The sequence below is a fragment of the Monodelphis domestica genome, chromosome 3 (assembly GCF_027887165.1).
Source record: "Monodelphis domestica isolate mMonDom1 chromosome 3, mMonDom1.pri, whole genome shotgun sequence".
Classification (NCBI taxonomy): domain Eukaryota; kingdom Metazoa; phylum Chordata; class Mammalia; order Didelphimorphia; family Didelphidae; genus Monodelphis; species Monodelphis domestica.
Genome location: NC_077229.1, coordinates 134656241 through 134672132, shown reverse-complemented (window position 1 = coordinate 134672132; position 15892 = coordinate 134656241).

Below are 15892 nucleotides of genomic sequence, written 5' to 3'. Positions count from 1 at the left end.
CTTCAGTCTGGCACTTTTTCCTCTAGTGCCAGCCTCTATCACACTATCCAGAAAAACACCTCAACCAAAATCCCAAGAGACAGCAAGAGAGAAAGCTCCACACCACACCTTTTATCCTCCATGCCCCACAATTGTACACACACAAAAATGGGATGTGAGGTAGGGAAAATTTAGGGAGTGGTTTCTATCATCTATTCAATTTTACCCTCTCAATCTGGACAATCCTTAATTTTTCCTACGATAAGAAATGAGATTACCTAATCTTCTATCCTTTTTAACTGTTCGTTGTTAATCTTGTTAATTGTTTTCTTTTAATCCATAAAAATCTGCCTCTCCCTATATTCAATATCAGTGCAAAGTTGAGAAGACCAGGTCCATATTTGTTATGTGATTGGCATGCATTGCTAAATAAATAGAAATGCTCAGTTCCTCATGTAACAGTTAAAAATTTAAGAAACTGAGGCAGGTAGAAATTAGTTTCTCTCTGCAAGGAGTATTATTTTTTTAGAGGTTTATTAAAGGTTGAGGATTAAAGAAATTACAGAATAAAAAAACATATGTCTAGGCCCACAGAGAGGCCTAGACACAACCTCACCTACATTATCAAAAGAGCCATGTCTGCTTGCAAGCAGAAAACAGGTAAGAAAAAAGGCACAAAAGCCTTTGCAATCAGGTTAAATACCCCATCTTGTTCTCGGCCCAGGTGAGGTTTTCAGTGGGATTACAAAGCATTCTGGGGAAGTGGAGCAAGGGCTTCTGGGGATTGAAGTCCTGGATTCAAGTCTATTTTTTACATTTCTCCATGTGATCATTTTTGGAAAAAATTAGTTTTTTCCCCAAAAGGATCATGAAAACATAATCAACTTAAAGATTACAATAATGTGAGGATAAGAGGGGAAAAAAAACAATAATTGCTGGTCGCATTGACAAAAAGTCAGTTAGGGGGCAATCCCCTTTGGCATGAAAGTATACATACAAATAAATGTTCAATCAACTACACCCAAAGTTCATTTTTTGTGCACTTGTGGTCTGGAGGCTTCTTCATGGTATCTTCAACAGTTCAGTTTCTGGATTCAGAGGTAGTATCTTTCTTTACCCAAAATTCTTCTCAAAAAGAATTTAAACTTTGCTATTTAAATAATAATATTTTTTACATTTCCCCGTGTTGTGGGTGATTGAAAAATACATGATCACTTAGGGATGCATGGCTGAGGTATGAGGTATATGAATCAACTGACAAGAGATATTAAAAAGATATCAGAAAATCCAAAGAAAAAAGAAAAATTTCTGGATGAAAATATAGACTATTAAAGTCTTATGTGTAAAAATTCCACGTAAAAAGAAAAATAAATCTATAACAGGTCCTTGAATCAGGGCCCAATCAAAATGATCTAAGCAATGATGCATTTACCCAGTCAATAGCCAGGACTACAGAAAGGTACCACACTATAAAAGACAGAAAAGGGGACCAGATTATAGGAGCCAAGGTTTCGGGGATACTCGTCTGTATTTATTCTCAGAGTGAGTGTGGACACAAGGAAAGCCTATGTCTAGCAATGATAAACACAGTAACCTCGAGTCTTCATACTATGTTCAAGACCTTTTGGTCTAGAAGTGCATCAATCCATCCTGGATTGGTTTTTCTTTGGCTCTGTTCAATGACTCTTGTGTATATCTTGTCCTGGAATCAGACAGAATCATTAAATAAAGTCCCATATTTTTTAAAAATAATTAGTGGCATCATTTTTATAGTCACAAGCTTTTGGGGCATGCATTAGCAAATATATCTTAAACTTATATTACTGAAAAATCAAAAAGTTAAAGAAAATTGTAATGCTGGTGACATGTGCTTCAAATATAAAAAAGGAGAGAAAAAAATAAAAAAACCTGAAATAGTGATATTGTACATGCAAGAAAAATGTGATAAAAGAGCTTTTAAAATTAAAAATACATAGCTTATAATCATTGACACACTGTGTCAGCTAAGAAAATAAAGATTACAAGGCTTTCTCACCAAAAATGAGATCCATTTCCTCTTCATGTCTGGCCATGATCACTGTGAGTGAAAGGCAAATGAATTGAAGGTAACATTTTTCATTTTTAAAGAAAAGTATTACAAATATGTAGATATCTCCAAAATTCTCAATAGCCCAATTAATTACAATAGCAAACAAACACAGTATCATATTTCACATGAGTTGCTGTATGACTTTTTTAAAAATCTATGAATTGATGGATATTTGTCACAATTTTTTACAAAGGTAGCAATTCTTTCAACCTTGGTGAATAAACATATGTATTTTTAAATAAGGTAAAACTTATCTGGGGTTAAGAACATAATCAAGAAATCTATATATCATTCTGGTGGAAGTAAAATAGTGAGCTGAAGAGTATAAATGAAGGGTGCTCCTTTATTGGAAGCTTTTTTAGGAATACAAATGCCCTGAGATTAAATGCCCCACATTCCATTCACATATTTGGAATGCTGGGGAAGGTTGGGGGTTATAATTGTATTTCACTTCAGCTATGGGCCTTACCTGTGGTAGGGGCAGGCAAAAATGACCAGAGATTTTAAAAAAAATTCCAAAAATCATATTTTAAAAACCCTTAAAATCATTTGAGATATTTAGCACATTAAATTTTCCAAAGGTTGTTATAGCAATTGTAACCAGTTCCGATGAAGTCCATCTACCTCTACATGACAATTTACAAAGGCAAAAATAGAAAAGCTGTTTTTTCATATATGGGCTTATTCAATAATATTTGTTCAGCACAGTTATAGGGGAAAAGAAACAGAATATAACAGTAGTTAACCCAATACATTAAAATGATTCAGTGTAACAGAATAATATTGAATACAGTAGTGTATGAACTTAAAATCACAAATTTATATCTTAAACAAAACAAACGGTAAAATGCAATAGAATACAGAGATTTGTATAAACCATTGGAGTCTTAAATGCCTTAGAATATATAACCTCCAGTCTTTAAAGTTCCTTAGGTGTGTGTTTTTTTAATTATCCATTTAAATGTCTATTGTTGGAAGGCAGAGTGGTAAGGGGTAGGCAATGAAATGGGGGTTAAGGGACCCATCCAGGGCTCCACAGCTGGGAAGTGTCTGAGGTCATATTTTAACCCAGGACCGCATGCCTTTAGGCCTGGTTCTCAGTTCACTGAGCCACCCATTTGCCCCTTCAAAGTTAAAGTTGAATCTTTGGGCTGAATCTTTCTTCTGTCACGCAGGTGAAATCAATGAAATTACCAGAACAGTCAAAAGGTATCCTTTTAAATAGCCCATTGCTTTTTAAGTTCCTGTTTAGAAAAACCTTTCTTCTTCTCCTCTCCCTTTTCTCTCTCCCCTCCTACACTCCAATCTGCCCACGTGGCCAATAGTTACTAGCTGGTAGAAATGAGTCTGCTCCAAGGATCTGGGTTTGTTGGGCAGGCAGGTCACCAGGTGATTGCAATCTTGTTTGAATCAGGTGGGCCAGGTGAGATAGAGAAAGACTGCCGAGGTGGGAAGGGCTGGGAGAGGAACACAGACAAGCAGGGCCTGGTAGCCGGGGTGGGCAGGTGAGCTGCAATCTGCAACAGGTCTGCAAGCAAGGAGAAGCGGCCGTCCAAGGAGGATGGCGGCGGCAGGCAGGCAGACAGACAGGCAGGCAGGCAGGCAGGCAGGAGCTAATCAAGATGGTTTTCTAAAAAAGCATCTTGGAGAAATATGGCTTAAAAAAATCATTATCTAGACTAAAAAATTTGAGAAGTTCTCATCTAATCTAGTGGTTGCCAAAACTGTAACAGTTTAACATTTAGGAAACTGAGGCAGGTAGAAATTAGTTTCTCTCTGCAAGGAGTATTATTTTTTAAAGGTTTATTAAAGGTTGAGGATTAAAGAAATTACAGAATAAGAAAACATGTGTCTAGGCCCACAGAGAGGCTTAGACACAACCTCACCTACATTATCAAAAGAGCCACATCTGCTTGCAAGCAGAAAACAGGGAAGAAAAAAGGCACAAAAACCTTTGCAATCAGGTCAAATACCCCATCTCATTCTCAGCCCAGGTGAGGTTTTCAGTGGGATTACAAAGCATTCTGGGGAAGTGGAGCAAGGGCTTCTGGGGATTGAAGTCCTGGATTCAAGTCTATTTTTTACATTCAGTAATTTCAGATTTCACCTGGCACAGTAAATATTACTTATTATTTTAAGGAAAACTCCATTTATCCTTTTGATTTCTAGTATTTTACATAAATAAGTATTATATTTTTATCAAAAGCCTTTTTTTTCTGAATCTACTAAGATAGTCATATGATTTTTGATGTTTTTTGTGATCAATTATGTTGATATTTTCCTAATATTGAACCAGTCTCTGTTGTATAACAGAAACCCACCAACTCAATGTAGACAATTTAGGTATATAAAGTCAGAAAGCCAAATTTCTCCAAGTCAAGGTAGAAAGGTAGTTTTTATTAGAAGGAAAACAAATACTCCAATAAAATCATTCTCTTGCATATATTACATTGTTGGACCCTGGCAAGAGACAAAGCCTGGCAGCAAAGACCTGGTTTTTATACCAGGACAATAACAAAATAAATATTTCCATACAAGGTTGATGACAAATCACAAGACATAACATCATATAGAAAAGATAATTTTTAGAGTTTTGAATTAAATTCTAAATAAATGGTTGCCATGGGAAATTCCCAAATATGAAAAATACCCAAGTCAACTGGGGATTTATGGAGATTTTAATTAATAAAGAGAGAATGAATTTAGGGAAGGAGAGAGAGAGAGAGAGAGAGAGAGAGAGAGAGAGAGAGAGAGAGAGAGAGAGAGAGAGAGAGAGAGAATTAATTTAAACTGCTCTTGTTCAGGTCTGAGCCAAGCAGTAGTTAAAGGTCTTGGCCAAAGTGGCCTCCCTGAGCCTAAATGAAAGGGGAGTCAGTCGTATAAGTCACCACAAGACTGTCTCCAAGCAAGCTCCATTCCTCCACTGAATCTTCTGAACTGAGTTCAGAATCTAACTCAATTCAACTCCAAACTCAATTGCTCAACTCACTTTTTACCCCTTCCTTTTAAAGAAATTTTCTCTTATGTCACCTCCCCTAAATTTTCACGTCTACCAATCACAGTAGATGCTTTTTTCCAGGACTGCCCATTCTTAGTTCTCATCTTCTTTGGTTCTAACATTCTCTGATTAGATTATGTCTTCTGAGTACTTCACACCTCTTTGTTAAGCTTGCCTTTTGTAAGTTACTTGGCCTTTTTGTGATTAATTTAACCTTTACAGATACTTAACACCTTTTTGTATTAGATATAAAAATAGACCTAGCTTAAGGTTCTAACTTTACTATAAGGTATGAGTTAGGGATTTTCATTGTTCAATCAGGAGTTTACAACTTTATCTTCCCCTAAGGCACTGTCTGAGCAGGGTGGAGTAATTTTAAAAGTTCCCAATACATTCCTGATTCTCTTTAGACCAAGTGTCTCCATTGTTACAATAAGGGAATAGCTAAACAAAATCTTTTAAGGTATAGTCTGAGTAGTTTTTAAGATTCACAATATAGACCTCATTTAGAAATGGTTACCCAAATTACAAAGCTAGTTGGTTAGTTCATTTAGTAAAGCCCTTATTAGTCTAAAGGTTAAGTCACAAGACAATACCCTTAGTTAGGCAGCTAGTGGTGACCATTACCTCAGACTCATCTGATCTGGGGGTGGTGGTGGTGGTGAAGGATGGCTATTTCCAAACTGGGAAGGGTGCATGATGTTTGTACCATATCAGGATATGAGATTCAGATGGTCAGCATCTTATGATAAAGGAAAGTACAAATTTAGGGAGGGGTTGGAAATCCCCATAGAAGCAGTTTTATGCTTAAGTTAGAAATCCTTATAAAAATCATGAAATCTACTGATTGTATTAAGATTATAATGGAATTTATGCTAATCACTTTAGAATCACAATATTGATTATCTTAAACCTATCACTATCACTAAAATCCAATCAAGTATAAGGGGGTAGGGTTCTATCTTCCAGGCACTCTTACTGTTATAAATTTTACCTGAACATCTTATATGAACCTTTTGATATATTCAGTAATCTCTTAAAATCTGCATTAATGTTTATTAAGGAAGTTGATTTGTAATTTTCTTCATTTTTTTCTCTTCCTTGTTTAAGTACCAAAACCATTATGTTAGAAAGAAATCAGTTAAAGCTCCTTCTTTGCCTATTTTTTCAAATAAAATGTTTGGTAGAATTCACTTTTGAATCCATCTGGTCCTGGGATTTTTTTTTTTAATGCAGCTAAAATCATGGTTTGTTCAGTTTATTTTCCCCAACATAGAACTATTCAAGTATTTTATTTCTTCTTCTTTTAACCAGTTCAATTTACAGTTTTATAAGTGTTCACCCACTTCACCTAGATTGTCCGACTTACTGGATATAATATGACAAATTAGCTCTGTTAAAAAATTGTATGTGTGTTATTATATAATAAATATTTTCATCATGTTGTGAAAGACATCATATATCACCTACAAGAGAGAAAAAATAATGGTGGAAATAAAGTGAAAAATAGCATGCTTCAATCGGCATTCAGATTCATACAGTTCTTTTATGGCAAGAAATAGCTTTTTTCATCATGATGCAATAATTTTTGTATTTTTATCACAGTTTACTACAAAGTAAATGCTTAACAAATGTTTTTTTTTCATTCATTTACTCATCCATCCAAAGATTCTTCCCAGTTTTGACCTTCTATGTTCAAAATCCCCTTCTAGCTCTATGTCTGTGTTCTAGGATTTCTTTCAGGCAGGACATTATAGGTCAGAGTGTCAACTTTTTTTGAGTAATAAATCCTTTAAGCAAGGAACCTTTTGAAGCTCAAGGAACTTTTCTCAGTATAATATTTTAAAATGCATAAAATAAGTATATAGGATGGGGTGTTCAGGGAGGAGTAGTATCTCTGATATGGAGGGCTTGCCGTGCCCTTCTAGGGCAGCTCTCTAGCCTCCGACCCCCACCTGACACCCAGCTCTCACTTGTGGCTCCCAGTAGCTGCTAGCATGCGGCAGCGGCCACACCCCGGGCAACGGCTTCGACAGGCCGGCTAAACCTTGTGAGGGTAGCCATCGGGTCGTCGACCCCTGGTGAACCAGGGCTTTACTCACCCAGCATGTGAAGACTGCTTCGGCTGAACAGGCAGAAGAAACCAATAAGAAGGTTCAACGGCTGACATGGCGACGCAGCAAAGCACTGTGGAGTGCTTAGGGTGTGTTGGAGCACAAAAGACAACACAGCCATCCAATGTAGCTGAGGAAGTCTCCAGATGTAACAACTTTTCGTGCCACTGGACCCAGGCTTCCAATGCCAGAGAGTGGGGCTGTCTCTGTGCATTGACTCTTCCACTTAAATCTCCTTCACTCACAAGTGTCTTTGTGCACACTCATCTACATCACAGATGAAAGTGCACAAAGAGGATCGTCATCCTCAGTTACCAAGAGACTACTACTACTACTACTACTACTACTACTACTACTACTGCATACCTTGTAACTGTCTTGGATTCTTACATTGCTGGCAATATTGAAGTTATTTATATTTGATCATTGTACTTTGTTGCTGTTACTGTGTACAATATTCTCCTGGTTTTGCTTACTTCATTTTGCATCACTTCATATAAATCTTTCAAGTTTTTTTTAAAGAATCATCTTGTTCAACATTTATTATGGCAAAGTAGCTTTTAATAATTGATTTAATTTCATTTTTATTGGTGATAAACTAGCCCAATTCAATTTTTATACTTATAATTTGACTTTCTTGTTAAAAATAAAATAAATAATAGTTCATCTATTTTATTGTTTGTTTTTCATAAATCTAGCTCCTAGTTTTATTATCAGACCAATTATTTTACTTTTAATTTTATAAATCTGTCCCTTGATTTTCAGGACTTCCAAATTGGTTTCTTAATTGGAGAATATTAATTTGTTCTTTTCTGCTCTTACTCTACTTTATTGATGTGTATCTGTAGAGATATAATTTTCCCCTGAGTATTGCTTTGGCTTTATTCCAAAATTTTTGGAATGTTTTCTAATTGTTGTCATTCTCTAATGAAATTATTGATTGTTCCTATCATTTGTTCTTTCACCCACTAATTCTTTAGGATTCAACTACTTAGTTTCCAATTAATTTTTAATCTGTTTCCACAGTTCCTTAATGAATAATGTCTATTGTATCAGGTTACGGATAGAGTATAATAAATATTTCTGCTTTTCTTCATTTGGTTTTGAGAATTTTATGATCATTTTTTGTGAAGATGCCATGCACTGCTGAGGAAAAGTTGTATTTTTTTTCCTATTCATTTTTCTCCAGAGGCTATCATAGTTAACTTTTCTAAAATTTTATTTGTTGCCTTAACTTCTTTCTCATTTGTTTTATGATTATATTTAACTAGTTCTGAGAAAGGAAAGTTGAAGTCACTCACTAGTATAGTTTTACTGTTGATTTCTTCCTGGAACTCATTTAATTCTTCCTTTAAAAATTTGGATTTTTTGGTTAAAGGATTTGAACAAGCAATTTTCAGATGAAGAAATCAAAGTCATTAATAATCATATGAAAAAATATTCTAAATCACTATTGATTAGAGAAATGCAAATTAAAACAATGCTGAGGTAATACCTCAAACCTATCAGATTGACCTTTATGGCAGTAAAATAAAGTAATAAATGATGGGGGGAGATATCACAAAATTGGGACACGAAAGCATTGTTGGTGGAGTTCTGAACTAATCCAACCATTCTGAAGGACAATTTTGAACTTTATCCAAAGAGCTATAAAACTATTCATACTCTTTGACCCAGTAATGCCACTACTGGGTCTGTATCCCAAAAAAATAATAAGAAAAGTGGAAAGGAAACACTTTTACAAAAATATTTATAGCTGCTCTTTTGGGAGTGGCAAAGAATTGGAAATTGAGAGGATACCCATCCATTGGAAAATGGCTGAACATATTGGTAATAGAATACTATTGTGCTATAAGAAATTATAAGCAAGAAGCAAGAAGATTTCAGAAAAAAAACTGGAAAGATCTATGGGAACAGATGCAGAACAAAATAAGTAGAACTGGGAGAATATTGCACATAGTAATAGCAATACTGGATGATGATTATCTGTGAAAATTTGGCTACTCTCAGAAATGCAATGATCTGGGACAATTCTGAAAGACTTATGAATGGAAATGTTATTTACCTCCAGAGAAAGAACTGTTGGAGTGGTTTTTCACATCAGTGTATCTATGGTTTTATTTTGGGTTTTGGTTATGTATGAGTTTGCTCTTACAATAATGATCAATATGGAAGTATGTTTTGCATAAAACTAAAAACAGGGAAAAAAAAGAATTTGGATTTTGACTTATTATTTTAGGCATCCCAACGCCAGAGTTTATGGTACCCTTGCAGTGATGGGCAACCTTTTGAGATTGGTGTGTCAAAATTCACCAAAAAAAAAAAAAAGAAGCATAATTTGGGTGGTGTGTCACTTCAATTAAAAAGTGTATTTTCACAAAATTTATAGTTTAAATAACAAAAATGTAATATATAACTGTATTTAAAAAACCAAAAACTAATTCTTTAACTTACCTGCTTAGTGACTTCTTTGTTCTTCATCTGTCAGTTGGTTTCTTTTGTTGGTCTTGATATTATTTAATTTGTGCAGGGTGCTTTGAACTAAGATAAGTGAGAGGGAGGGGAAATTCTTTAACAAACCTATTAGTGACTTTTTTGTTGCTGAATTTCATTGGCTAAATCTTCAATTGAAGGTTGGTATTTTGTACACTCAAGCCCAAGCAAGTGCTACTAACTTCTTCTGTCACCTTGTTTCTTTTGGTGGTTTTGATATTATTTAAAGCTGAGAATAAGGTCTCAACAAAAGTATGTAGGGGGAAAAATTGTAAAGCCATTGCTATGTTTTTCACAGTGTTAAAAGTGTCTGGTAATGGGTTCCTGGCAGTTCTCCATTGCACTTGGGCCACAGCCTTGCCCAGTCTTTCCCAGGCCTGGCTCTTCCCCAACCTCCCCAGCCTGGTTGCCCCAGGCACTATGAGAGCAGTAGCTTCCACCTGCCAGTCAGCCTTCCTGCATGTGCTCCTTCTGCCTGCTAGCTCCTCCTCCCCACCCCCTCAGGAACCCCACATGCTCTAGCCTCCAGGTGTGTGCAGCCTGCATCTAACCCCCCCCCCTGTGGCTAGTGAGTGAAGCAGCTCTCCCCCCATGGCCACAGCTGTGGGCACACAGCTCCCCGGGAAGGAAAGGCCCCACGGCGCACTGAGCCTGTATGCAGTCATGTGTCCTCGAAAATGGCTATGCATGTCAGTGCTGACACACATGTCATAGGTTCACCATTGCAGACATAGGTCATCAATACTTGAGCCAGTATTTTTAAAGTAGTACAAAATAGCCTCATCTATAGTACTTTGTTCTCTATTTCTCCAATGCAATTATCTCCTGTTATTGTGCTTGTCTATTTGAGTCTCATCCATCCCATAAGACCACAAGCTCTAAGAAGACAAGAAGTGGGTCTTATCTGATGTATTTTCTCTCTCCAAATGCTCTGCACATAGTAGTAATTTAATAAATAATTGATGGTTATTGATGTGTTGAATGATTTGCTGAGTTACTTTCTAAACTTTGTAACTTTGTAAGAAAGGAGGAATTGCTAGATAGGAGAGGCAAAAGATGGACTTTTAAATGAAGGTGATGCAAACATCAATCATTCTATCATTAGCAAACATTTATTATGTGCCTATTATGTAATAGGCAATGTGCTAATGATGGGGGATACAAAGAAAGGGGAAAAAACCCAAAATATATCCTTAAATTTTTAAAGTTTTTTTTGAAAAGATTAAATTAGTAAATCTTGAGATGTCTTTACTGAATCCCTCCCCAGATTGTTGGGGGAGGGATTGTTCTATCTAAGAATTTGTGCTTTTCACCAGTGTGATAAAATTAGATATTTCCTATCTTTTATCCTAAAACAATGAGGTTGTTCAGGCACTATTTAAACATATGTTTGACAAGATGGCAATTTAGATTCTCCCATTCAATAGACAAGATCATAAAAAGAACCCTACCCCCACCCACCAGTCTTTAAGGGAACAAATAAGCTGTAATCACTGCATTGTACCAAGATAAAGTCACTACTGAAAGTTACTGGGAACAAAGTAGCTGCTCTTAAATCCAGATTAGGAGGATAGGTTCCTTATTAGGACTGAGCATTGTAGGATCAGATATGGCTGATGACCATAATGATGAACCTTACTCTTATCAGGCAATACTCAATTCTGCCAAGTCTATAAATTAGATTAAATGAAACAATGTTAGAACTAGAGGCTATCTTGTCCAACCCCTTATGTAATATGTACATGAGCAAACTAAGGCCCAGAGAGGTTTAACACAGAAACATTTTTAGTCATTATTTTTGCCTCTCTCTGTTTTTAGAACTTTTCCAATGGTACCACTTTATTCCTAGCAGACTGAACAATATGGCAGCAAAGGAAAGTGATAAGTGTTGGAGGGGATATGGCAAAATTAGGACATTAATACACTGCTGGTGGAATTGTGGATTGATCCAACCATTTTGGAGGGAAATTCAAAACTATGCACAAAGGGAGCTAAAAGACTGCCTGCCCTTTTTACCCAGCAATACCACTGCTGGGTTTGTACCCCAAAGAGATCATAAAGAAAAAGACTTGTACAAGAATATTTATAGCCATATACTTTGTGGTGGTAAAAAACTGGAAAATGAAGGGATGCTCTTCAATTGGGGAATGGCTGAGCAAATTGTGGTATATGTTGGTGATGGAATACTATTGTGCTAAAAGGAATAATAAAGTGGAGGAATTCCATGGAGACTGGAACGACCTCCAGGAAGTCATGCAGAGCGAAAGGAGCAGAACCAGGAGAACATTGTACTGATACACTGTGGTACAATTGAATGTAATAGACTTTTCTACCAGCCGTAATGCAGTGATCCAGGATAGCCCAGAGGAACTTATGAGAAAGAACACTATCCACATCCAGAGAAAGAACTGTGGGAATAGAAATGCAGAAGAAAAACATATGATCAATCATGTAGTTAGATAGAGATATGATCAGGGTGTTGATGTTAAAAGATCACTCTACTGCATATATGAAAAACATGGAAATAGGTTTTGAACAATGATACATGTATAACCCAATGGAATTGCTTGTCAGCTCCAGGAAGAGGTAAGAAAAGGGGGGCGGGGGATCATGAATCACATAACAATGGGAAAATATTCTAAATAAATAAATATATAGATAGGTAGGTGGGTAGGTAGACAAATAAATTAAAAAAAAAAAACTTCTCTGATGTTAGAATATAAGCTTTTTGAAAGCTTATATTGTTCATTGTCTATCTTTCAATCTCTAATATCTAACCTATTGCCTTACTTGGTGTCTAAAATCCTAGATTTAGAGTCTGTTAGAACAGGGTTCAAATTCAGAGACTGACTAGCTGTGTAACCCTAATAAGGCCAGTTTTCTTATCTGTAAAATGAAGAAAATAACACCTTTGTCTCTACCTCACATGGTTGTTGGGAGAGTCACAGGTGATAATATGTGCAAAGTACTTTTAAACCTTAAGGCAAAGTTGCATGCAAAGTAATAATCAAAATTATTGCATATTTTGAATACTCACAAATAATTTTGCCCCAATACTGGTTTGGGTGGTGGTATAGAAAGAACATAGGCTACTGAAAGTGGGTAGGATGGTTGAAGGAGATAGGGAAAGGTTGGAAAATACAATTGGAAGAAGAGCTTACATAAATAGTATAAGTAAAGTTTGCCAAGGCTAGTATATTGCCCACTCATCTCCCCAGTCAACCTATGTCTGGGTTCAAACCTCAGGTAACATAAAACCTATGTTACCTCAGGCAAACCACTAAATCTCTTTGCAACTCATTTTCCTCACCCCTAAAATGAGGAGGATGAATTAGATGATGCGTTTGACGCCTCCATCTTTAAATACATAAAAACAACAGAATCTCAACAATTGTTCATATTCTTTTATAATTTGCTTTTACTACATGTTTAACATTCATTTGTACGTTGCTTTAAAAATTGTAACAAATTCTTCATTTGAATACAATATGAGCCATGAAAATTAATTGCACTAATTGTTTAATGAAAAGTAGGGTGGGTATGACAATTTCCTTTTGTCAAAAAAAGTGGGTCACCATGAAATAGAGTTTAGAAATAATTGCCTTAAGGTGCTATATAAATGCCAGTTATTATTAATGTTTTAACAATTGCATTAAATTTTCTTAAGATCTCAGAACTAATAAATGGTAAAGCTGGAGTTCAAACCTGACGATCCTGATTTCTAATTTAGCATTTTTTTCTTTTTCTTCTTCTTGACTATAACACTCTATCTCTTCTTTATTCCCAAAGGCCTTTATTACACACATGAGAATACTCAGATCTAGAAAGATGGAGAAATTTGGCTAAGGTAAAACACTGAGTTAGTGATAGAGTTGAGAAAACAACCCTATATTGTTATTTGGTTTGCTTACTTTGTTCTCACTCCCACCCAGGAGCTGCCTCTCAGCTGCCAAGTCATAGACCATCAATTTCACCTGATCTGTTATTCTAGAAAATGCCATCCTCAATAAAGTTTTAGCATAAGATGCCTGAACTAGATAGTACCTTGTAGGTCATCTTGTTTAGCTGTCTCATTTTGTAAATGAGGACACTGGGGTCAAACAATCAAGGTAGGATTTAACATAGATTATCATAGTGCTTATTAAAATGTGTTTTGCATATTTCATCTTGTATTATGAAGGGTTTACTATGATCCCTCTAATAAGAAGTATTTGCCTCTTAAAAGAGAATTACTAGAAGGAAGCAATACTTAATTTGGAGGTATGGATTTCTGACAATAGAATTTCAGGCACAAATCAATGACTCAGTAAGCATTTATTCACCTTCTACTATGTCAGACACTATGTTAAAGTCCTTGGGGATACAACGAAAGACAAAAATAGTACCTGCTCTCAAGGAACTCACATTCTAAGTGTATTACATGGAAACAACGATGTATAAATAGGCAATATATAAAATGAAGATAGTTTGGGGGATGAAGGCACTAGCATGATGGGGAATCAAGAAAAGTTTCTTGAAAAAGGTAGAATTTTAGTTGAAAGTTAAATAAAGTTGGGGAAACCAAGAGCTGAAAATGAGAAAAGAGTGTCACAGGGCAGCCATTGAAAATGTCCAGTCCAGAGATAGAATATCTCACAGGAGGAATAACAATGGACTAGTGCCACTGGACTTAAGAGGATAATTTTAGCGTTGTGACTTAAAATCTAAATTAATTGGTCACCAGGGAAAATCCCAAATAATAAAATACCCAAGTCAGCTGGAAATTATGGTGATTTTAATTAATATAGAGAGAAAGAATTAAGGAGAAGAGAGAGAGAGAGGAAACAGTTAATTTAAACTGCTCTGGCTCAGGCTGAGCCAGGCAGGAGTTAAAGGCCTTGGCCAAAGTGGCCTCCCTGAGCCCAAGGGAAAGGAAGTCAATCTTAGGCAAGTCACTACAAGACCATTTCAAGGAAGCTGTCTGAGTGAGCTCCTCCAGGCTGAGTTCCAGGATCAAACTGAACTCTATGTCCAAATCTCCAAATGTCCGAATGAACTTTTCATCCTCTTTTATAGACCTTTCATTCTTGTGTCTCCTCCTCTAAATGTTCACATCTACCAATCACAGCAGATGCTTTGCTTCAGGACTGCCCATTCTTTAGTTCTCACCTTCTCTGGTTAGATTATATCTTTTGAGCTACTTCACACTTCTTTGTTAAGTTCACCTTTTGTTAGTTACTTGACCTTTTTGTGATCAATTTAGCCTTTATTTTATTTAGCCAATTTAGCCAATACATCTTTTTGTATTGAGATAATAAAAATAGATTTAGCTTAAAGTTCTAGCTTCACTATAAGGTGAGAACTAAGTAACTTGATTGTTCAATCAGGAGATTACAACTTTATCTTCCCCTAAAGTACTGTGTGAGTAGGGTGGAATAATTATTAAAGTTCACAGCATGTGGAAGGGAGTAGGGTTTAAGAGGACTAGAAAGGCATGGAAAAATGCAGTTTTTAAAAAGGGTTTTAAAAGACAAACATTTGATCTTAGAAATGATAAGGAGCCAAAACTTACTGAATGAAAGTAATGGTGGTGATGTGGTCAATTTGGTACTTTAGGAAGATCATTTTGACAATTGAATAGAGCATGGACTCTAGCCTATGCCAGTTGGGAGAGACTTGAGGTAAGCAAATCCACCAGCAGGTAATTGCAGTAGTCTAGGCATGAGTTCCATTGTGGTGGCAGTGTCAGAGAAGAGAATGTAGTATAAACCAGAGATATTACCTATGTCAAATTTATAGGAATTAGAAACAGATTGGATATTCAGTGGGAGGAGTGAGAAAGTGAAGATAGCGCTTAGGTTGTGAGGCTGGGTGACTGGGAAGATGGTGATACCCTTAGCAGTAATAGGAAAACTCAGAAGAGGGAAGGCTTTGGCATGGAGGAAAGGGATGAGTTTTGTTTAGAACATGTTGAATTTTAGGTCTCAATGGAGCCATCAGATCAAGATGTCCAAAAAGCAACTGGAGTTGAGACAGGAGGTCAGCAGAGAGGTCAGAGCTGAATAAATAGATCTGAGAATAATTTGCATGGAGGCTATAAGTGAATCTATGGGAGTGAATGAATTGCCCTGGGCAAATAACACAGGTGGGGGAAGCAATGAAGGACCAGAACAAAATCTTGGGGGATATCCATAGTTGGCAGCAAAAGAATCTCAGTAGTGGTCAGACAAATAGGAGGAG